General features: G+C 41.6%; 1 protein-coding gene across 1 annotated transcript in view; it reads right to left on the bottom strand.

Moving 5' to 3' along the window:
* The window catches only part of LOC111863320, a 1,149,828-nt gene that overhangs the window by 1,098,160 nt on the left and 28,085 nt on the right, over positions 1 to 23,583 (bottom strand). The gene's annotated exons all lie outside the window — the stretch shown is intronic.

Genomic DNA, 23,583 nt, shown 5'->3' with positions numbered 1-23,583 from the left:
GCTTGATTGTGGCCTTGTTACCGAGGGCTCAGTCGTTTACTGTGCCAATTCCTCGTGCAATACTCAGTTTCATGTGGAACGCAACAACACTACGTAACGCTAAGATAGCAGAAACTGCAGACTCAATATTCCTAGCACAGGACCCTACATTGGACGCGATCCTCATTCTCACTCACCAACCGAGCATCAAACTTTTAAACCTTACTAAGGAGATTACTTAGAAAAGATGATATAGGCGGGGGTAAGTTTGGTTTGAAAACCTCACGGGAAGAGAACATCTGCTAGACCTAATCTGAGATAAGGCAGGATATTAAATAAAAGGATTAACAAAATGTGGGCTTCACTGAAATGTGACGGCAACGAACTTCAACTTCTTTAACAACCGGCAATAAATTGACTGACTGAAGACCGAGGAAGACCAAAATAAGCGAATTGCTTACTAAGGCAAAATGTAAATGTAAAGTTCCACATATTTCAAAGACTGAGAGCGGATCTGAAGCTCCATAAAATCAAGATATTAGCAGTAAAGTAAGACAAGGGATCAGGTTCAATCTGTAGCCACCTCTTCCCTTCCTCTGAGAAAATTTGCCACAATAGCTGTTGGACGGGAAGTTCACAGTGGCCCCAGAGCCAGTGTGGATGTGGTGGTGAAAACAAAACTCAGTGACATTGCTGCGAATCGAACTTCGGCAGTCTCTCTCGAACCCAGTCAATCGGTTCATGTAGTCATTAACAGAAAGTCAGTCGTGTTGTACTCGTAAGCGATCTTCGCATGAAATGCAAGAAATGGAAGAGTTATGCCGTCCACACGCTTACATGTTTACCCATGAAACTATGTCAAAACCTACACACGGAAATGCCGAAAAGTTTCGAGTGCTCGCCAAATACTGTCGGGCGAATTTAATTTTATCTCTTCAATATAACACTTACTTGGTATGAAGGTAGATTATAACTTCATCAAACTTCTCAAAATCTTAAAGAGGTTTGTACCAGACATAAACTATGAAGTAGATTCTAAAGGGTTCTGACGATGGTGTATAACACACAGAATTATGGGTTTTTGAATTTTTTCCATCATCTGGTATTCTAGAAAATAGAAAACACGACGTTTCGGAAACTGGTTTCGTTTCCATCCTCAGGTCAAGGGTGAGAAGATACCTACTCAGTTGGACCCCATAAAAAGATCTGATCTAAATCAATGGACAACTCCTGTCAGATTCACACAGCTATTTAAATCACTTGAGACCAGGCTAATTCGGCGGGATATAACAAGAAAACACACAATAAAAATTGTCATAAAGTACACACATGCGTGGACTGGGATAGGAAAGGAGGTAGAAATTTGTGGCACAAACTTAACCAAGAAAACCAAGTGCATGAGCCCCAATTAAAAGAAATGGGGGGGGGGAAATGTGACGACATGGAGTATCTACTGCTGTGGAATTCATAAAAAAGAATATTTCCATTTTAAACATTGTTTCTAGATAGACAATACTGAACGATGTACACGAAAATTAATGAATAACTTTGTGGAGTTTGATTTCTGTAGTGTGACCAGTCTGGGGCACGCGGTAGCCTAGTTGGTTGACGCACTATGCTACAAGCCGGAAGGTCGCGGGATCGAATCCCGATGAGGTGGATATTTTTAAATTTACCTAATACTTCCAGCCGCAATATGACCCTGGGGTCCACTCAGTCTCTAACAAAAATGAGTACCAGGAATATTTCTTGGGGATAAAGGGCGGCCAGCGCGTAAGCCTGACAATCTCACCTCCATCTATGAGCCAACTGTCTAGAAAATGTGGGAGCCTCAACATCTCACAACCTTATGGGCCTTCACGGCCTGTTACAGGAATACGTTTACTTTTTACTTTAGTGTGACAAGTGTTGTAAAAATAGGTTTGTACGCATTCTTGGACTTAATGAATATCAAAGCCGACGAATGCGCTTTCCACTGTTGCATAATATTGAAACACTCTTAACGCTACAAAAGACTAAAAGTTAGTTCATTATTTAAGATTTGAGGCTTTCACGGCGGTGACTATGNTTCTCACGGTCTCTTCGCTTGCAGATTTCTTATATTTTTTCTTCTACCCTGAAGATGGAGGCGATACGTTCCTCCGAAACGTCGGTTAACACCACATATACACGGTGCCAAATCCCAGAAGACTGCTTTCTTCATAGTTCATTATTATATGTATGTCATACAGGAAACTCATACAGACAAATAAACGTCCACAATCCGTTCCGTTCTAAGTAAAAAGGGAGCCTCTTAAACCTAAAATAAAATTACCGTGGCAATAAAACAATGGCGTCAACAGATGGAAATAAAAGGCTTAAGTGTCCCCATTTAAAAACGAATATGAAGTCATTTTCTAGAACTCCAGTAAATGAAATGATTCGGAGAGTACAAGACATCAGTTCATTGTCTTGTAACGCCTTTAACTACTTTAAGGACGTGCATTATAGCTGCGCGTCAGCCCTGCAGATATGAACGTGTTGCGCACTGGCAGCAGGATGCAACTACTCCATCACCCCAACGTAACCGGTACACATGTCTGACTGAGAGCGCTGTTGAATAATTCATATGGAAGCCCGACACGGTCTGTACTCACGCCTCAACAGTTGTGTGAACGATATGCACAGACATAACTTCGCTTGCTCTTAAACCGTTACTTGTTTTCGATATTTCGAATCGATATTAAAAGAGGGAATTTTGGTTCTATTTTCCTTAAATCGTTAAATGTTTTCGAAACTTCAAATCGATATCAAAGGAGAGAATTGTGTTTGTATTTTCTTTAAAATCTGTACTTGTTTTCAACATTTTAAATTGATATTAAAAATTAATGTTTCGTTATATTCTAAAATAGACAAGTAGTTTCGAATCTGACCCAAATTTAGGACACACATTTCCGGAAGCTGTTTTCTTCGTTTCAGTTAGCGGATATGGTTCCTACTAATACATGAAATTCCTCCTAGAAACAAATATACACTAGAATCTATATTTATGTCGTCTCTAAATACCGGTGGTTGTTTAACAAAGCAGCATCATTAATTACGATTAAAGAAAGTACTTGTATCCGTTCAGATACGATCCTATATAAAATGACGGGACACAAACCTTCCGCCAACAACAGAGATAATTTGATTATAATCAAAACCAGGTCTCCGGAATAAGACTTCAAAAGCTATGACTCAACAAAGGAATTTCACTATCGGAAAAACAAGCTATCCTGTATTTTTCACAATATGTCCAAGCGAACCGCCCACTATGACCGCCTTCGTAAACAATTTTATGCTGTTCCATTCACACTGTTACGGCACTGAAGTGTCATGATAAAAGTAGGCCTTCACATAAACAGTAAACTGTTGAAAGTAATCACATAAATACCGCAGCCGTGCCCTGCTTAACTCCTATGGAGTCATGTTTGTTTGAAAACAAGCTTAGATAGAGTATACACTTGTATACACATGAGTTTAAACAAGGCGATGATGTCAGAATAATACAATTACCGTTGGATAATAAAGATTATAGAATCGTACGAATCAGCGAAACAATTGTTAATACAATTTCTAACATATTGTTCAAAGTTCTAATCGAATTTCTGGAATTCCCAGGCATATAATTTCATGAACGAGGAATAAAGTTGTGTCCGTAAACTTTCAATTTCCTGCGCGAATGTGAAATGTGGCGGCGTCGTACAGGATTGCCAACGTAAGGTAAAAAAGTTATCTTTGTTTACTTTCGAGAACAATTAGAATGAATTAAATGATTAATGTAACATCTGGAAGCAATTGGTAGTAGTAGCAGCGTTATAATTTAAAGACGTAATAATCTATAGGACTATATACGTGTATATAGTGCGGTCATCACAATCAGATTAGTCTTATTAAGACTTCTTCGCCTCCAATTTTTCTTTTCATAATTAATCTTTGCTTCTTATATGCGGTTCTTCCTTTCTTTCCGATTAATATCTGTAAAAATCATTTTTTTTATCTTGCTCCAACTTTGAGCATAGGGCTGTTTTCACAAGTTCTTGATTATTTTACAGACGGTAGGACTCCTTGGACGGCTGATAAGCTCGTCGCAAGGCCTCTACCTAAACACAGGACAACAGAAACTCAGAATAAACACATACACGCACACCAAACATCCATGCCTTGTGATCAGCTCGTCGCAAGGCCTCTACCTAAACACAGGACAACAACACAAACATAGAATAAACACATACACGCACACCAAACACCCATGCCTTGTGATCAGCTCGTCGCAAGGCCTCTACCTAAACATAGGACAACAACACAAACACAGAATAAACGTACACACATACCAAACATTCATGCCCTGAGTGGGATTCGAACCCACGATCCCGGCTTCCGAACGAGCGAAGACAGTACATGCCTTAGACCGCTCGGCTACCGTGACCGGCAGTGTATAAGAATAATAGATAAGAATTCAGTTCGTACCTCACAGGAAACAGATCCGAACCCACGGTCCAGGCTTCCGAGCGAGCGAAGAGAATGCATGCCTTAGACCGCTCGGTTACCATAACTACCCAGGAGACTTGTTTATCCCATTTTCTCCGCATGATGCAATTGCACTTGGCTTAACAAGAAGCAAGAGCCTTGCTTCGTTCTCTTCAGTCCATTTCATTTATTGCTCGTCAGTATTTTATCATGGAACCAAGCTAGATACTGCAGGATATTATTATGTTATATTACACTATATATGGCCTACTGGTCAGAGTTCTTGGCTACAGATCCAGAGGTCCCGGGTTCGATTCCCGGCGCTACCAGATTTTCTGAGAATTAGTGGGTCTGGAATGGGGTCAACTCAGCCTCGTGAGTATAATCCAGGAGCTACTAGAATGGAAAATTAGCGGCTCCGGTCTAGAAGACCGAAATTAATGGCCGTGGACATTCGTTGCGCTCACCACGCGATATCCTCCTTCCGCTAAAGTTGGCACTAACTTCGCCGGCAAGCGGCGGTCGCTCGATCGGTATAGTTTGCTTGCAGACTAAAGCCACGGAGTTTTATATTATATTAGATCCATTTGCCTCGTCGCGTGATGGCTGGCGCGATTTAAATTATTAAATATTTTATTGGCTTATTTCATAATTGGGCTTTGGGCTGTTGTGCAAGCAAGAACATAAAGAAAGAACTGAATTGAATTGTTATTCAATCGCAGCCCACAAACTTCAGCTGAGACAGTATGTAGTGTGTGGCGATGTTTAGGAATCATAAATACTGATATCATTAAAATGTACGCTTGTGTACAGAACAAGGACGTTCGTATGGCACCAGACAGAATTTTCACGTATACAAACACAACATATTCACGAGAAAACGTTCCACAAATTACGCAATGTATACTGTCCTTCCATTTGCATATGGATGACTCTTTAATGGGAAGATGTAAAGGTTAAACTATTTATAATACTCATATAGAGTAAGCCTCTAACAGGAATCGATATGTCCATGAAATATTAATATTCTGCGTGACGTGAAACTGCGTAAATATAGACTGTAAACACAAACAAGACAATCTGGGAGTCAGCGCTATAATTCTTTCAGAATAACTGATACAATTTGTATTCATAACCCAGTGAATGGTAGATATACTTGTATGATCTCATGGCCTTTTGTTTCAGTTTTCCTCTTAATCAATTAGCCAGTTTCAATGACATGACATTATGATATGCTTCTCATTATGGAATATGCAGACCTAATATTTTGTTATAATAATATTTGAAATTAATATCAATTATACTTCTTAATTATCTGTTAAAAAGATGAAGTTTTCCTTGTGCTTAACTAATTTAGCACTATAACATGAAGAAGTATGGAGGAGTGGATGCACAGTTCCACATTTTCTTGACATCGGCATTGGTTAGAGGTGAGTGGTCAGCTCCATGACCNGCGATATCCTCCTTCCGCTAAAGTTGGCACTAACTTCGCCGGCAAGCGGCGGTCGCTCGATCGGTATAGTTTGCTTGCAGACTAAAGCCACGGAGTTTTATATTATATTAGATCCATTTGCCTCGTCGCGTGATGGCTGGCGCGATTTAAATTATTAAATATTTTATTGGCTTATTTCATAATTGGGCTTTGGGCTGTTGTGCAAGCAAGAACATAAAGAAAGAACTGAATTGAATTGTTATTCAATCGCAGCCCACAAACTTCAGCTGAGACAGTATGTAGTGTGTGGCGATGTTTAGGAATCATAAATACTGATATCATTAAAATGTACGCTTGTGTACAGAACAAGGACGTTCGTATGGCACCAGACAGAATTTTCACGTATACAAACACAACATATTCACGAGAAAACGTTCCACAAATTACGCAATGTATACTGTCCTTCCATTTGCATATGGATGACTCTTTAATGGGAAGATGTAAAGGTTAAACTATTTATAATACTCATATAGAGTAAGCCTCTAACAGGAATCGATATGTCCATGAAATATTAATATTCTGCGTGACGTGAAACTGCGTAAATATAGACTGTAAACACAAACAAGACAATCTGGGAGTCAGCGCTATAATTCTTTCAGAATAACTGATACAATTTGTATTCATAACCCAGTGAATGGTAGATATACTTGTATGATCTCATGGCCTTTTGTTTCAGTTTTCCTCTTAATCAATTAGCCAGTTTCAATGACATGACATTATGATATGCTTCTCATTATGGAATATGCAGACCTAATATTTTGTTATAATAATATTTGAAATTAATATCAATTATACTTCTTAATTATCTGTTAAAAAGATGAAGTTTTCCTTGTGCTTAACTAATTTAGCACTATAACATGAAGAAGTATGGAGGAGTGGATGCACAGTTCCACATTTTCTTGACATCGGCATTGGTTAGAGGTGAGTGGTCAGCTCCATGACCCGGCCGCTTTAACCCCGGGGAAAGACCCTTCGATTCCCATTGGGTATGAGTCTGTGTGGGCCCCAGAGTCAGTCTGGACGACCTGGAGAAAATTCTTTATCCTATCGAAACTCGAACTACGACCCCTCCGTCGTCTAGTTAGGAAAAACTTTTTTTTATTCGCATAGTGGGCGGTGGAGTCCAACTGGGTCCACTTGGCAAATCGGCCACTCGTCCCGGGTGATTTTGATGATGGAGAATTTGGTGGAATGAAGATTGGCAGGGGAAACCGAAGTACTCGGAGGAAATCTGCCCAGAGCCACTCTGTCCACCACATATCCCACTTGACCAGACCAAGGTTCGAACCCAGGCCGCCGCGGTGGGAAGCCAGGGAATAATAGCTTGAGTTATGGCGCGGCCTTAGGAACAACTTTAAAATTGATGACAATGTTCGTGTGTTGCAGACACAAACAAATTTTTTAATTATTTCTTCTTACTCTCATGTGCAGAGGCACGCGGTAGCGCAATTGGTTGAGGCACTATGCTACAAGACAGAAAGTTGCGGCTTCGAATTCCGATGAGGTCATTGTATTACATAATTTAACTAAACCGTTCAGCCGCGTTATGGGCCTAGTCTCCACTCAGCCTCTAACAGAAATGAGTACCAGGATCTTCCTTGGGGTAAAGGTCATCCGGCGCGTAAGGCTGACAACCTCATCGCCATCTATGAGCCGATTGTCTAGAAAATATGAGAGCCTCGATAATTCAAAACTCTATGGACCTCCACGGACTGTTACAGGGATAGTCGTGAGTATGGTGAATTTATGGCATTCAGCAGACCATGCCATTCAAAGCAGAAGTAAACAAAATTAATTTTATTGTCTATTTTCAGCTGTTTCGGATAAAATGTATATTTTTGCCTGGGCCGTGCCATAGATCATACAGTTAGAGGCTAGTTTCCTATCACAGCAGTCAGAGTTCGATCCTATGTCAGGTCACGTCGGGTTTGTGATGAACAAAAGATACTAGTGCACGTTTTCTCAGAGAACGTTGGTTTCCCTCCCCAATTCTCATTCCATCAACTGCGCCGCCTTCATTAATCATGCTGTTACCTTATGCTGCATTGTCCCGTGGCTGACAGCGATGCTAAATAACGTAAAATGTAATACATTCTACTTAAACCATTCTTTAACTATAGTACGAAACCAAGGAAGTACATGGAACACTTCATCCATCAAAACGAACATCGCAAGGAAGTGGAATGGATAATTCAGACATCTTGCACGCTTAGATACCTTGCTCGGACAATCAATTCATGAACCATTTGCCTCAATATACAATATAGTACACATAAAATGTCCCCCAAAAGTGTCTCCAGTTTGTCGTGGTGGTGGGTCTTGCGTGACTCTGTGACCTGGAGAGCTATGCCGGTGGTAGTTTAACTACCGGTAGGATTTCCCATGCCGGAAAGTTCAAAGGGTAGAATCCTGACTAAGAGAGACACACTGGTCCTCCAGGTTTGGGTTGGGCATGAGGCTAACAACCTCATTCTGTAAAAAGAATTTTGTTCCGAAACCCAACAACCAGCCTCAGATAAGTGGAACATGTGGGACACGGACTAAGCAAAGGACAAGGAACAATGATATTGTGATGGCAACTTGCAATGTATGCACAACGCTAACAGGAAGACCCAGGATTATATGGCTACACAACGTTGAGAACGACCTGAAGAAGATGAAGGTGAAAGGATGGATAGAGAAGATGAGGAATAGAGAGCAGTGGAGACTGGTTTTAGAGGAGGCCAAGGCTCACCCAGGGCTGTAGCGCCGAATGGTAGGTAGGTAGATAGGTAGGTACACATGAAAGGTAAACTTATCCCTCTGCTTAATTAATTAAACGCTACTCACTGAAGACGTGTGGGGAAGTGGAGACGTACTTCCATTATCCTTGACCTCGACAAAAAATGAAGGTCAATGGCCTGCTTAACGCCCAGTTCGCTTTACTCCAAGGTAAAGAGTTTTCCGTACACATTAAATAAGAGGCTGGGTGAGCCCCAGAGCCGGTCTGGATCCTGCCGAGAATGAACCTCCGGCCGTCTAGCCTGTAGGTACCCCGGCTCACATATGATACAAATGATACACGTGCACTGTTTGTTTCGACAAATCGAAGAGTGACTGTACTAGTAAAACCAAGAAATACCATCCTAACGTGTTTAAATAGTGGCCGCTTACTTTGTCATTCTGTTCCCTGAGGAGTACAGGAGACATCTACTACTGCCTGCCTCACGGAGGCTTCTAATTTGGTCTCTTTGTGGAACAGAAGCAGAAACCATCTTGCCGTGGGGACGGCCTCAAGAGAAATGACCAGGTTAAGTCCTATAAATTGTATTATAAATCACAACTGGACTGGTTTAACAAGACCAGATACGCATGTATACAGAGGGAACCGAGGACTGACTATTAAATTCTCCAGAGTGTGTTTGGACAGTGCTGCAGTGTCTTGTAGGATACAGTAATTGTGTAATTGGGGCGACGTCCTTACGTGTAGCCTAATCTCTATTCTAATGAAGGGATGGTTCCTGACGCGGATTTGTGGAGACCCTCAAGTCTCTGGTTAATTATAATCAAAGTCAGTTATTTGTGTTACTTGACATAAAAATCTAACTGCATTGTGAGGAGCTTCATAACTTGTACGCTTCTAAAATTATAATTAGAATGATCAAGTTAAGGAGGGTGAGATAGGTAGGGCATGTAGCAGGAATGGGGGAGAAGAGGAATGCGTATATGATATTGGTGGAAAAGCCAGAAGGAAAGAGACCACTAGGAAGATCAAGAAGTAGGTGGGTGGACAATATTAAAATGAATCTTAGACAGATGGGATGGTATGGACTGGATCGATTTGGCTCAGGATAGGGACCAGTGGATGCCTCTTGTGAACACGGTAATGAACCTTCGAGTTCCATGGGAAATTTTTGAGTAGCTGCACAATTGGTGGCCTCTCAAGAAGGGCTCAGCCCCATGAACGAGTGACATAAAAATTACAACGTCGATGGTCCCGAAAATAAGAGGTGTGAGGGTCTCAAATCATCCAATAATGTGTCGTCCAAATGTTTGAATTTGTAACCGACTAAGTGACTTACTATCACCATAGTAGGCCAGCAAAACTTCCTTGAAAAGTCAATAATCAGCCAAGATGTCCCTTGTTTTCGTGGAGTCTGAAGGCTCATTATTTGCTTACTTACTTACTCATGGAGCTGAACCCTTCTTGAGGAGAAGCCAATCCTGCAGCTACTCAAGAATTTCCCAGCATTTTATGGAACTCGAAGGTTCATTACGGTGTTCACACAAGCCCTCCACTGTTCCCTATCCTGAACCAGATCAATCCAATCTATACTAAAGCAAGCATAGTTTAAAAGCAGTGGCGATAAAGCATCTCCTTCTTTTAGACCATTCTGGAGAGGAAAATTATCCGACAAATATTTCAATGAGGACTTTACTATACGTTTCGTTTAAATATATTTTAATCGACCTAACTAGTTTCATGGGTATCCCAAACTCTATGAGAATACTGTACAATACTTCCCTCCTAACTAAACCATAGGTTTCGTTGAAGTCTATGAATAGTTGATGTACTCTTTCATTGTACTCCCATTTTTTCTTCAGTACTTGACGAATACAAAAGATCTAATCAGCAGCTGATCTGCTACGCCGAAACCCACATGGATGATCCCCAATAATTTCATATATATATATATATATGTGTGGAATTAACCTTGAAAGAAGGATATTGGATAAAATTTTGTATGAAGTTCATAGTAGTGATATCCCCCGATAATTACTGCAGTCAGTTATATCGCCCTTCTTGTGAACTGATATATTGTGTCACATATTTTATCGCCTTCAAAATTCTAGCGGATTTGGTCCCATTCTTCTGCTGGCTTACTAACCCATCAGTGACGTTTTGTTTCTCTTATATGTTAAACAAAGTAGCCCGATATATTAATTAAAAATATCGACCCTTTAGTACAAGCCGCCATTATGGAACCTCATGTTGACGAAATATCAGCTGGAAGATCCTGAATGAAACTTGCGAGATTGGCAGATACTGGATAATGTATTCCTCAGTTCGAAGACGGAACCTTGTGCTTCTTCATCGTGTCCGAGTACGTTTCTTTATTATAACAGGTGTTCGAATCTAGAATCATTTTTTCCTGAACACTTTTTCAAAGCCTGGAGAACTGCATGAAAACATTCCAATCGTTCATTTGGTATCCAAAACTTGTCCCACGGTCTTCAGTAACTTGTAGCTCACAGATTGCGGTGAGGATGTCAGCCTTACGCGCCGGCCGCCCTTTACCCTCCAGGAAGATTGCTGGTACTCATTTCTGTTAGAGACTTAGTCGACTCTAGGGTTGTAGTACGGCTCAAAGTATTGTAACAAAGTGCCTCAACCAACTACGCTACCGCGTGCCCCAGCAATTTTTATCATTCTCAGATTTATCACCTTGTGTGTTACTGTATTGGCCTATAGCAGAACAGTTTCCCCTGCTGAGGGTAACTCCCACTGCTGGGGGAGGGCCCAGTAACTCAGTGGTCCAGACGACCACGATCACGGAGAAGAGACGTGGAGGAGGAGGAGGAGGAGGAATGAGGTTAAGATTAATCCACAATATGGCGTCTGAACCCAAAACTGTACTGCCGAAAGGACACATGTGGCGTTACTCAAGGAGAAAACAAACTTTTAAGGGGGAGGAACCCAGAAGAGAAACGAGGAGACTCAGAGACAGGGAACAGAGGGCACAGCGAAGGTAATCTTTGTTGAGGGATGTAAATCATAACATAAGTGTATGGCGCTATGAGCTAGAAGCCCGTTCACATAAACAGTTATATTCAGTACGTACGAGTCTTGTCTACTTAACAAGCAGTAGGAAAGCTGGAGTTGACTAAAACCAAGGACAAAGCACAGGTGTTGCGAATATAAAATAGCAACACGGACGGTAATAAGAGGGTGTCAAAAAATAGCGTAATTATGAAAATAATTAAGAGTAATGTTACATATAGGGCTGAACAAAGTAATGGAAACACCAAGAAATTGAGGATAAAAAATTGTGTTGGCTACATTAAAAGAACTTGAGTTGGCAACACTGAATGTTCTTCCGTTCCTTTACACTCTGTAATGTTCGTGTAGTTGCATTGGTGATTGTGTTGACTGACAGCCCGTGTGAATGAATCAGAAAATGGGAGACTTGCCCGATTTTGAAAGAGGACATGTCGGCTCGCGTTTAGCTGCAGAATTTCTGACAAACACTGCCATATTCTTAGGTGCACCGAGAGTGACAGTTTCTAAGGTTATGTCGGCATACACGAAGCATGGGAAGACAATATCAGCGAAGAGGAACAGTGGCCGAAAATCAACAATGACCGAGTAAGATCGTCGTAGATTGAGAAGCACTGTTTCGAAAAATCACAGAACTACTTTAGCACAGGTGAACTGTAACAGAACTGAATATTCAACGCGAGGACCCGGTTTCCACGAAAACTACCCGACGTGAGCTTCATAAATCCAACACCCACGGCAGCTCTGCAATTGCTAAACCTCTGATTATTGAACATAATATTCAGATGAATAAACGATGTTGTCACGACCATCAAACCTGGACATCAGACACCTGAAAATGCGCGTGATATGGTCAGAAGAGCCACACATCATGCCGTTCCCTGCACCAGGAAGAGTTACGTTTGGAGAACACCGAAGGAACAGTACAATTCAGAATGTCTGGTTCGGTGCCAACAGTGAAACACGGGGGAGGTTCTGTGATGGTCTGGGCAACAGTATCGTGGTACAGTGTTCTGTTGGGCCCATTATTACCCTTCATGGCCGAATTACTGCATGGGAGTAGATGGACAGGTTGGATAATCGTGCTGTAGCCCATGATACAGACATTATTTCTGAATAATGATGAGTTTTCCAATCCGACAATACCCCCATTCACACAGCTGGAACTGTTCAGTCATAGTTTGGTGATAATGAATGTGAACTTCAACAACTTCCCTGGCCAGCGCAATCACCAGATTTGAATGGCATATAACAACTCAGGTCAGTTTTGAGTACCAGAGTGAGGAACAGCTTCCCACTTCCAAGGCATCTCAAGAAACTTTAAGATGTTCTGCAAGAAGAACGGAATAAAATTCCGCTAGAGACCTTTCGAAACTTGTACGAGTCAATTCCAAGAAAGATGGCGGATGTGTTGAAGGTATAAGGTGGTCTAGAACCAGTATCTGTAGTGTTTCCGTTGGTCTGTCCAACACCCTATATATACAGCACCAATCACAGAAATTAAAAAGGGATAACGAAAATTAGATTAGTGTCTCACGGTTTAAAATGGAATGAAACAGACGAAATGAACACCTGACCTTGACCTCATTTTTCTTCCGTTGACTATTTAATGACTGTATCATTATCAAGACATATCGGATGGTAGGATAATACATGAATGATAATTTGGAAAGGAACTGGAAGGAAACGGACGTCACCTAATTGAGGTACTATCTCAAGCATTTACTGGAGAGGCTGAGGAGAACAAAGAAAATCTTCAGTCATGGTGTCAGAGTCCGCGCCGAGATTCGGAAAGGGCAGGTCCTCAGTATAAAGCTAGAATGTTACCTCTAGACCAGTATCACTGCTTTGAATGGCTTTAATAATTAATACCGTTTTAGGAAACACAACTCCAGCTATGTTTTTGTGGATGGAAAGAAAATAAATGCAAGTACAGAGAGAGAGAGAGAGGATTTATTACATCAAAAGGAGTGGACGTCCCAGAAGCAATAATAGCCCTAAACATAGTCCAAGGTCGTAATGTTGAGCGTTAATGGAAGAAGAGGTCATTGGGGACAGTAAAAATGCCTTTCCTCAGAGCGATCACAGCACGCAGAATGATGTATCTTGAATGTAATGATGATTTTTAGAGAATACGTGTAAATAACGGATATAAATCTGTAACAGAAACTATCTATAGAAACGACTACAGTATTTGGAAAGAATCCTTGCAAATCAAACCTCGACACTGCAATATCAGTATATACCAGAAGAAGACGCTAGAGGTGCCTGGTAAAAGGACAGAAGAAACAGTTTTAATTCTTGTAGACGGAACAAACCAAGAACTTTATCCGAAATCTCGATAATAATTTACGTGTGGCATTACGCCTAGTAGCCAATCACAATGGCCGAGCGGTCTGAGGCATGAATTGGTTGCGTCCGCTCGAACACTGGGTTCGTGGATTCGAATCTCATTCGAGGCATGGATGTCTGTGTACGTTTATTCTGTGTCTGTGTTGTTCTGTGTGTAAGTAGAGGCCTTACGGCGGTCTGATCCCCCGTCCAAGGAGACCCACTGTGTACTTGTATTTTTTTCCCATTGGCACTACAGCCCCAGTGGGCCTAGGCCTACCTCCATGAACTCCGTTCACTTCGGTTTTTCTCGATCTTACACATACGGTAGGACTCCTTGGGCGGCTGATCAGCTCGTCGCAAGGCCTCTACCTGTATACAAACACAGAAAAGCGCACACACACATACTAATCATCCATGCCCTGAGTGGGATTCGAACCCACGATCCCGGTTTCCAAGCGAGCGAAGACAGTACATGCCTTAGACCGCTCGGCTACCGTGACCGGCTACTTGTATATGATTACAAAACAAAAAAGCGGTCAGGTCAAGAGACAGGGATCTACAGTACTATGAATGAATTAATTAATTACATTCATTATCTTAAATTTCAGGGACAATTAAGAGGAATGCTTCGTGATAAATATTTTTGCCCCTACACTAACTTCATGTCTACAGTGCTTTGTCTAGCATACGATAGACAGTTTCCCTCTATAAACCAAAAGCAGGAGCTCCAAAAATAAATAAGAAATACTGAAACACGACCTACTGCAGTACTCCACAATCCTCTCGGTTTACTTAAAGGCTTATTCTCGTGTGCAAATGTTACTCTAGCGAAATAGGGAATGATTGTGACGAGTTTGAAAAGATCTTAAAGGAAGTGGTTATAGCCTAATTACTATTCCGCAATTTACATGGAAGGACTGAGTAAAACCACAGTACACCTCAGTCAGAATATAACCCGAGGCCTCCTTACTGGGAAGCAGAAGAGATTACAACTGGATCGCGGCCCTCGGTTTGTACGGAAATATTATTTTCACCAAAGATACTGACGACTGTGGCGGTCAGATTATAAGGGCCATAGGAGAGGTCGGTCCGTTTGAAAAGAGCTGACCTCGAAAGCCGCTGCTGAGAGGTCACAGGCTCGACATGCGGTCTCCACGCTATGTCTGTTTACGAATGTACCCAAGCACCCCTGCACTATACGCTCCGATACCCACGTGACAAAACTCAATACCGTGATTGCTATATGGAATGGTCGGTTACGGGAGCCACTGATTATCCAGTGTAGTACCCTCAATGTGCTCAGAAACACCTGTGGAGGTGTGAAGACAGGCCTCCCCGATGTATACATCTTCCCACAGGAGCTGTGGATCAACAGATCGCACTCCCGTATCACCCAACACAAATATGATCTACTAATTAGCTCCATGGAGCTGAGCCCTTCTTGCAAAGCCGCCAGTTGTGCAGCCACTCAAGAACGTACCACCAATTTATGGAACCCGAAGGTACATTACCGTGTTTACAATAAACTTCCACTGGTCCCTATCCTGAGCCAGATTAATCCAGTCCATACCGTCCCAAAATATCTCTCTAAGATCAATTTTAATATTATCCTCACACCTACGTCTAAGTTTTCCTCGTTCCTTCTGGATTTCCAACCAGTATCCTCTATGCATTCCTCTTCTCCACCATTCTTGTTACATAAAGGTAAAATGTAAAGGTAAAGCTATCCCTGTAACAGGCCGTGAAGGCCCATAGGGTTGTGAGACAGTGAGGCTCCCACATTTTCTAGGCAATCGGTTCACAGATGGCGGTAAAGTTGCCGGTATTACGCGCCGGCCGCCTTTTACCCACCAGGAAGATTCCTGGTACTCATTTGTTAGAGGATGTGTCGACCCCAGGGCCATAATGCTGTTGGAAAGATCATGTATATTGAAAACAATTCAATGACCTCATCAGGAATCGAACCCGCGATCTTCCGGCTTGTAGCATAGTGCCTCAACCAACTACGCTACCTCGTACCCCCATTCGTGCTACCTGCCCTGCCTATCTTTCCTCCTTGACTTGATCTTTCTAATTATACGTGGCGAAGGGTGCAAGTTATGAAGCTGCTCATTATCCAGTATTCCCCAGCCTCTTATCACTTCATCTCTCTCCTGTCCAAATATTCTCCTCACCACCCTGTTCTCAAACACCCTCAGTCTGTGTTCCTCCCTTAATGTAACAGACCAAGTTTCACACCCATTCGGAACCACAGGTAAATTTATGATGTTGTATATTACAATTATTTTGTGTTTTTAGGAAAAAGGCTCTGGACTGAGTGACAGGAAGCATTTCCCGAGTTCAATGGGACTTACGGCATCATGAAGTCATCAAGAACATGGTGCCACAACTTATCGTGATAAATGCATAATTCAGTCAGAAAGGAAGCTAACACATATAAGATTCCTGCTTCTAAAGCAGCGCCATAGTTCAAGCGGTTAGTCGCTGGCTTCCCACCGCGGCGGCCCAAGTGGGATTTGTGGTGGACAACGTGGCGCTGGGGCGGGTTTTCTCCGAGTACTTCAGTTTCCCCTGCAAATCTTCATTCCACCAAATTCTCCATCATCATAATCATCCGGGGCAGGTACAATACGCAAATCAGTGGCAGCCGTGCCGAGTGGACCCAGCTCGACTCCACGCCCCACTAGCAAAAAAAAATTCTTCTTCTAAGCCGAACTGCTAACAGAAATGAATTCTCAACACAGACGCACGGCACCGGAGTGGCAAACTGCAGCGTCAAAATACTGACCATTACCTCAATTAATAAAATTTTTACAATAATCGAATACGTAAATATCGTTATGAGGGAAGGAATAAAACCTTTCATTAAATATAAAGAAAAGTCCCCTTAATATCTCCGATAGTAATTTTATTAGACGGGATATGAATTTCGACCGCCTCTGTGGTCTAGTGGTCAGAGTTCAATTCCCGGCTCTACCAGATTTTTTTCCGAGAAGTAGTGGGTCAGCCTCGTGATGACTGAGGAGCTATTTCAACGAAATAGCGGCTCTGGTCTAGAAAACCCAAAATTAATGGCCGTGGGGATTCGTTGCACTGACCCCGCGACACTCTCTATGCGCTAAAGTTGGCGGCGGTCGCTCGGTCGGTAGTGCGCTTGCGGGCTAAAATCACGGAGCTCGTTTTTTTTCTGTTGTTTGGGATATGAATTTCTGGAACACGCTGTATATCGCTGAAATTAAGCTCGCATCCATTTTCATCTTATCCTGTAAATCCTTCGTTATTTAGTACATCACCTTACAAGTTTTTATCATATAATGTTCCCGTACCTCTTCGAACTTTGGGATTAAGTGCGCAGACCTTGCTCATAGATGACTTATGCCATGAGTTACGTGGGTTCTCCTGCCCCTAAATCATCTCCACCCCGTGTACACAATATAACACGCGAGCTAGTTCGTTAGTACAATTGAAAGACAGGGGAACAAAAACCAAACAGTGGCAGAAGCAAACCTTTGATATAACTCCGCTCTCCGCTCTGTATACATGGAGCACTGCAAGGAATCTTTACCCCTATATACGTGACCCAGAAGTTCCAATCAAGCCAACAACCACCCACACAGTAGGATGCAGGAGCGAGATGGATAGGGGAAGCAAGCAAGCCTCAATAGAACTGCTTGCTGGGGGTACAGAAACTTTTTCTTTTGCCGACGTTTTTGTCCCTCTGTACTCCAGGGGCCTACTTGTTTTATAACAGGCAATTAGAAACCTCGCGGTCAGGGAAATGGTGAGGAATTCGAGAATAATTTCTTAAGTACCACAAGAAAAATAGACACAGATTTCGCTTTCGTAATTAACCAACATGTCAACAGTTGTCAGGTCTTCAAAGCGTTTCACCAGCCATACTACTACATGCATTCCCCTCCTCAGAGGCAATTGAAACTGATTAATTTTAAATACTGATAGAAATTTATTTTCAATACTTTACAATGGATCATTAAAGCTAACGAAAGAAATTATTTTTAAAATAATATGATTTGATCTCAGAATATTTATTTACTTTTAATTAAAGTCGGGTCCTTTCGGCTTTTTTATGTAAATATAATGCTATTAACTCTACAACGGACTGCCCAAATGTGTCCTTACTGGGACCACAGGTTGCCCATGTACTTTGCAAGTTGTTGTTTCCAGAACGTACTGCTCACATACGCAGAAGCTTGTTATTTTCAAAACATACGGGAGCTGGCTGGGGCACGCAGTAGCATACTTAGTTGAGGCACTATGCTACAAGCCGGAAGGTCGTGGGATCAAATCCCGATGAGGTTCATCCTTCCATCCGCGCTATGGACCTGGGGTCGACTCAGCCTCTAACAAAAATGAGTACCAGGAATATTCCTGGCTGCCATTTGCATTTTCTTTTTATTTCTAGTGAGGTGGGACTATGTCCCTCGTACTGCGGCCACTTCTGGCCTATTGTGCCAGCCCCAGATGGTAGGTGAGGGTGATTGTGGAGCAATTGGTGGAATGAAGATTGGCAGGGGAAACCGGACTACTCAGCGGAAACCTGTCCCAGCGCCACTTTGTCCACCACAAATCCCACTTGACTAGACCCAGGATCGAACCCGGGCCGCCGCGGTGGGAAGCCAGCGACTAACCGCTTGAGCTATGGGGCGGCCTCATGTTGGTATTTACACAAACAAAGTGTCACCGAATAGGTTAGTGTGGCAGTAACGTCCTATACTTTTATTCCGGAAGTTTTCGGTTGAAATCTAGTTCGGGACACTTGCTATCTTGACTGAGGTTTCTCGTGGTCTTCCTCAGTAAATCCAGGGATATGGGATAGTAACACAATTATGGTAGGATCAATTCATTCCAAATGCTCTACAATTTATTATTTATCAATAATGATCATCATTATGCTATCCGATGTTTTATAATTTGAGGCACTGACAATGTTGCTAAACAAAAAGAAAAACTGTTTCAAAAAAGTTTATGGTTTTTGAAAGACCCGTCAAAATACAATATGTCATACATTAATATAAGTGGCAGAAGTGTCGCTCTGATCCAAACATTTCAAATGACCGCCATGTTGGTATTATTAATGTTAGAAAATTAAATTATAAAGGCAGCGTGTTCGCTGGTATCATACCGTGAAGCCAAGTGCCATGGAAAACCTTCAATTGGCTGGGAAGTTACAAGAGGGGATGGAAACACAATCATGACGTCACAGTCCTGGATTCCTCTATGTAATCAGGAGCGTGGACTAAAAGCAATATCGATGGAGCTCAGTAACAATCGAAATAATGTTACAGGGACATCCCATGTAAAATTTCTTGGAGCATCTTGTAGTAAATGTCCTTAAAGTAAGCACGAATGCATTACACGTCCCTTGCTAACCAATGTTTCATCCCAGGGGAGGCCACAACTGCATCTGATGTAGGAAACATATAGGGCTCAGGTCCGTCAGTACAGTATCCTATTCAGACAACTGACTTGAGACTACAGAAAGCATGAGAACACATGTAGGTCTATCATACAAAATACGTAGTTTCTGTAAATCCTTTTAGACGAAATAGGCCGTCTGAAACAATATATTATGACATATATCCATTGATATGTAGCGACTCGGTAAACACATTCCCACGTAGCGTACGCGTGAAACAGAAGGACGTCCAGTAAACACGCCTTCTTAACAATATAGGCTGTGTTTTCTGTGTGGTCCGTGCCGAGAAGTTATAAAAGAACAGAGTCAGAAGAGACGATGGAGTACAGAACAGTAATCGTGAAGTGAAGACCAGAGTTTCAGGACGCTAGCCTGCCGGGATACGAGCTTCGGAGCAGGGGAATTAAATTGAGTCGAGTTTTGTGGGTTGGCTGTTGCAGAATACTAGAAATAAGGGAACTAGGCTGTGAATAGAAGGCTTTATGCGTGATCTGAAGTTAGAGTGAGACAGTTATAATCCGTTGCCAGGATACGACTAGTGAAGACTGAGAACCTTAGTGCGTGTGTAACGGTGAAGTGAGAAGTGTGTAGAATAGCAATAGCGCTGTATTGCCTGTAGTTTCGAGTACTGTGCGTCAGTAAATCCAATCATCCAATCCAAAACCGCGTTTATAGTACTAATACACGTGACAATATTATACTTGATTCCACGACATGAAATTTTGACATGGTCCTTCCAAACATATCCAATGTTTAATCAGATCCACCTATTGTACTTAAACATCCCAGGCATAATATTTTAATGGCCTTAACCCAATAGTTATGAAGAAGATTATGAATTATGAATTTATGATTATGAAGATTATGAATCCACATTCTTACATGGAAATACGCAATGTCTCAGATTTACATGTCAATACAAATTGTAATTATGATCGTAGGAAGAGAAAATCTGCAGCTTATCGTGGAATCTGACTAAAATGAGCCAAAGTATGGTTCACATACAAAGTTCTGATTCTGTTAAAGGTTAAGGAAAGGGGGAAATATAAAACATACCTGCTGCATGTCCCACCCATCTAATTCTCCACTTGATCACCCTCGATATAACACATTCGTGATTCTGTGTGAGATTATGGTAATACACTGTGCCGATGGAGCTGTGTGCGCACAAGGTTGCACATAGTACTAATTCTGCAGGTAGATGGCTCTGCCAACAATAGTACCTCTGTCGTAAGTTGTAATAACTTTCATGAAAAATTCTTATACGAAACCTGTACTTCGCAATTTTTCAATACTGGCTGTTACGATGTGATGTTATGAGTAGACGGAATCCCTAGAATTGAAACAAAACAAACGGTAACAGCTAATTGAGACTGTTGTGAAATTCGCGTTTTCAAGCACAAAAGCCAATTACCGAGATGCTCATGTCCAGCTCCTTTGTCAATAATGAATGAAGTTGTAGTAAAAACGATAAATACATGCACAAAAAAAAGCGCCAGACAATTTACATCAGAAATAGATCTACTATCCATTGAAAATACAATTTACTTTTTCTCTTTTGTGAAGGAAACAGATGGTAAAACGATTATACGACAGACAAATAACAATAAACTATAAATACAAGGGCTATTTTTAGGAGCCAATAAAAGCAGTAATGTTCCGTTTGCTGAAATTTTGTAAGCACGTGCAAGTTCTGTTTCATGAACACATCCGGTCTTTCTTCAAGGATCTCACCACCTCGTTATAATAAGTCAGTTCTTTACAACCAACTCTATGAAGCATAAAACATTTTCATAAACTATACTCACTCAACTAGCCAAGAAATTATTCGCCTCTTACGGAACCGTTTTCACAACCCTAAACCATACAAATCCATTCCTTACCCAATCATCCTATTCTTTTAAGATCCATTTTAATAATATCCTGTTACGTATGCCTTGATCGTCAGAGCTATATTCGATTCAAGTTCTTCGGTTAACTGTATCTACTTAACGATTAATGATTATTATCCTTTCTCATTTCAACAAAAGTAGTTGGAATACGGTCGCTAAACAGTCTAGGAATGAATTAGTGGTACGTGTACTTCACCTGTTATTGTCAACTGACTCACTGAAAGACTGACTAACAGAAGTCAAACAAGCAGCTCTCTTTTTCTAAGGCACAATTTCGCTAACGCATCGTAGTGTGAATCAGGTACAATTCATACCGCAGGAAACTATTTCATTATAACAGATTTTGATCCTTCTTTATCTCTTCCTTCTCGGTCTTACAAGTTGGTGTTTTCATGGGATATCCTCACTAAAATTCCGTATAGGTTTCCTATGTCTCCAAACGTGCTACATGCCCATCACATCTTNTTAAAGTCGGAAATACCGTTTTACCACTGAAAGTTATTATATGGATTGACAATAACTTCGATGCTGTCAGTAAATCTGATAGTTACTATAGGATTCTGACGATGGTGTATAACACACAGAGATATTGGGGTTTCGGACTTTATCCATCGTCCTGGTTTTAAGATAACTAAGAAAAACACGACGTTTCGGAAACTGGATCTGTTTCCGTCCTCAGGTGAGGGAAGATTGTGATTGTCCAGTGATTGTGGCTAGCTCTTTCTAAGGGACCCAACAGAATAGGTATTTTCCCTCATATGAGGACGGAAACAGATCCAGTTTCGGAAACGTCGTGTTTTTCTTAGTTATCTTAAAACCAGGACGATGGATAAAGTCCGAAACCCCAATATCTCTGTGTGTTATACACCATCGTCAGAATCCTATAGTAACTATCAGATTTACTGACAGCATCGAAGTTATTGTCAATCCATATAATAACTTTCAGTGGTAAAACGGTATTTCCGACTTTAAATTCTTGCTGCTGTAGACAAGTATATAGCACTGTATACAATTGTCTTTTCATAATATCTGTAAATCTGTGTAGCTAAGCTACACAGTTCAAGAGTAAAGACCATAGCCTAGGTAGGCCAGCAAACATCCATCAGTCCAGTCTTAAGAGTCACACGCTATACATACATTTTGGCATACAAAGTTGATAGATGATGCTACAAGAAGTGGCTAATTGGTTCGCAGGTTAAGTACGCTTTTCCAATAGCATGCGCTCTTCACGATCGCCTAAGACTGAATCGCTCAACGGTATGTAATCTGATTTTATGAAAACACTGGTAAATCTTCTTATATTATAATATCTTTACGGTCCTACGCCAGAACATAGCAATGCAATGCGATGAAAGCGCTCAGAATGAGCTGGTTGCAATACTCCCGATAGGCAGATCTACCAACAATAGTCTCTTTGCCGTCGGTTGTCATCAATTTCAAGAAAAGTGTTTACTCGAAGAGCTTCTTCAAACCAGCATTTTGTATTTCTGTATTTCAGTATTAAAAAAATACTCCGTGAGTTTAGTCCGCAAACGAACTATACCTACGGTGCGACCGCCGCTTGTCGGCGAAGTTACTGTCAACTTTTTGAGGAGAGAGGGTGTCGCGTGGTCAGCCCAACGAATCCCCACGGCCGTTAGTTTCGTTTTTCTAGACAGGAGCCGCTGTATCCTTGAAATAACTCTTAAATGATCCTCACGAGGTTGAGTGGACCCAGTTCCAGACCCAGTACTTCTCAGAAGAAATCTGGTAGCGCCGGGAATCTAACCCGGACCGCTGGATCTGTAGCCAGGAACGCTGACCACAAGACCACAGAGGTGGGGGTTCAATATTGGCTGTTAAAATTGATTGTGAGTATACGAAGCGGAGTCTCTAGCAACCCATAAATAAATAAAAGTAAATGAATCAAGAATATATATTCTCAGTTGGAAATGATCGTGGTCTATAGCATGCACTCATCCTGAATAGGCGGCCCACCGTCCAAGAATCGAATGTGGGACGCCCAGAATACAACTCTGCCCGGTTACCGCTTGAGACTACTCGCTTTGTGTTATGAACATTATATTAGCATCCTGGTTCTCTATGGAGTGCGTCCTGTTGCGTGATCAGTCTAATCAACTTTCGTGTTCCGTCTAACGCAACATAAACTTTCAGCTTGTTTCATTAAAATCACAACATGTTTCGACAATTTTATATGGTCATC

The sequence above is a fragment of the Cryptotermes secundus genome, unplaced genomic scaffold (assembly GCF_002891405.2).
Source record: "Cryptotermes secundus unplaced genomic scaffold, Csec_1.0 scaffold159, whole genome shotgun sequence".
NCBI lineage: Eukaryota > Metazoa > Arthropoda > Insecta > Blattodea > Kalotermitidae > Cryptotermes > Cryptotermes secundus.
Note: the sequence above shows the minus strand (reverse complement) of the source record. Positions and strands in the feature narration are given on the sequence as shown.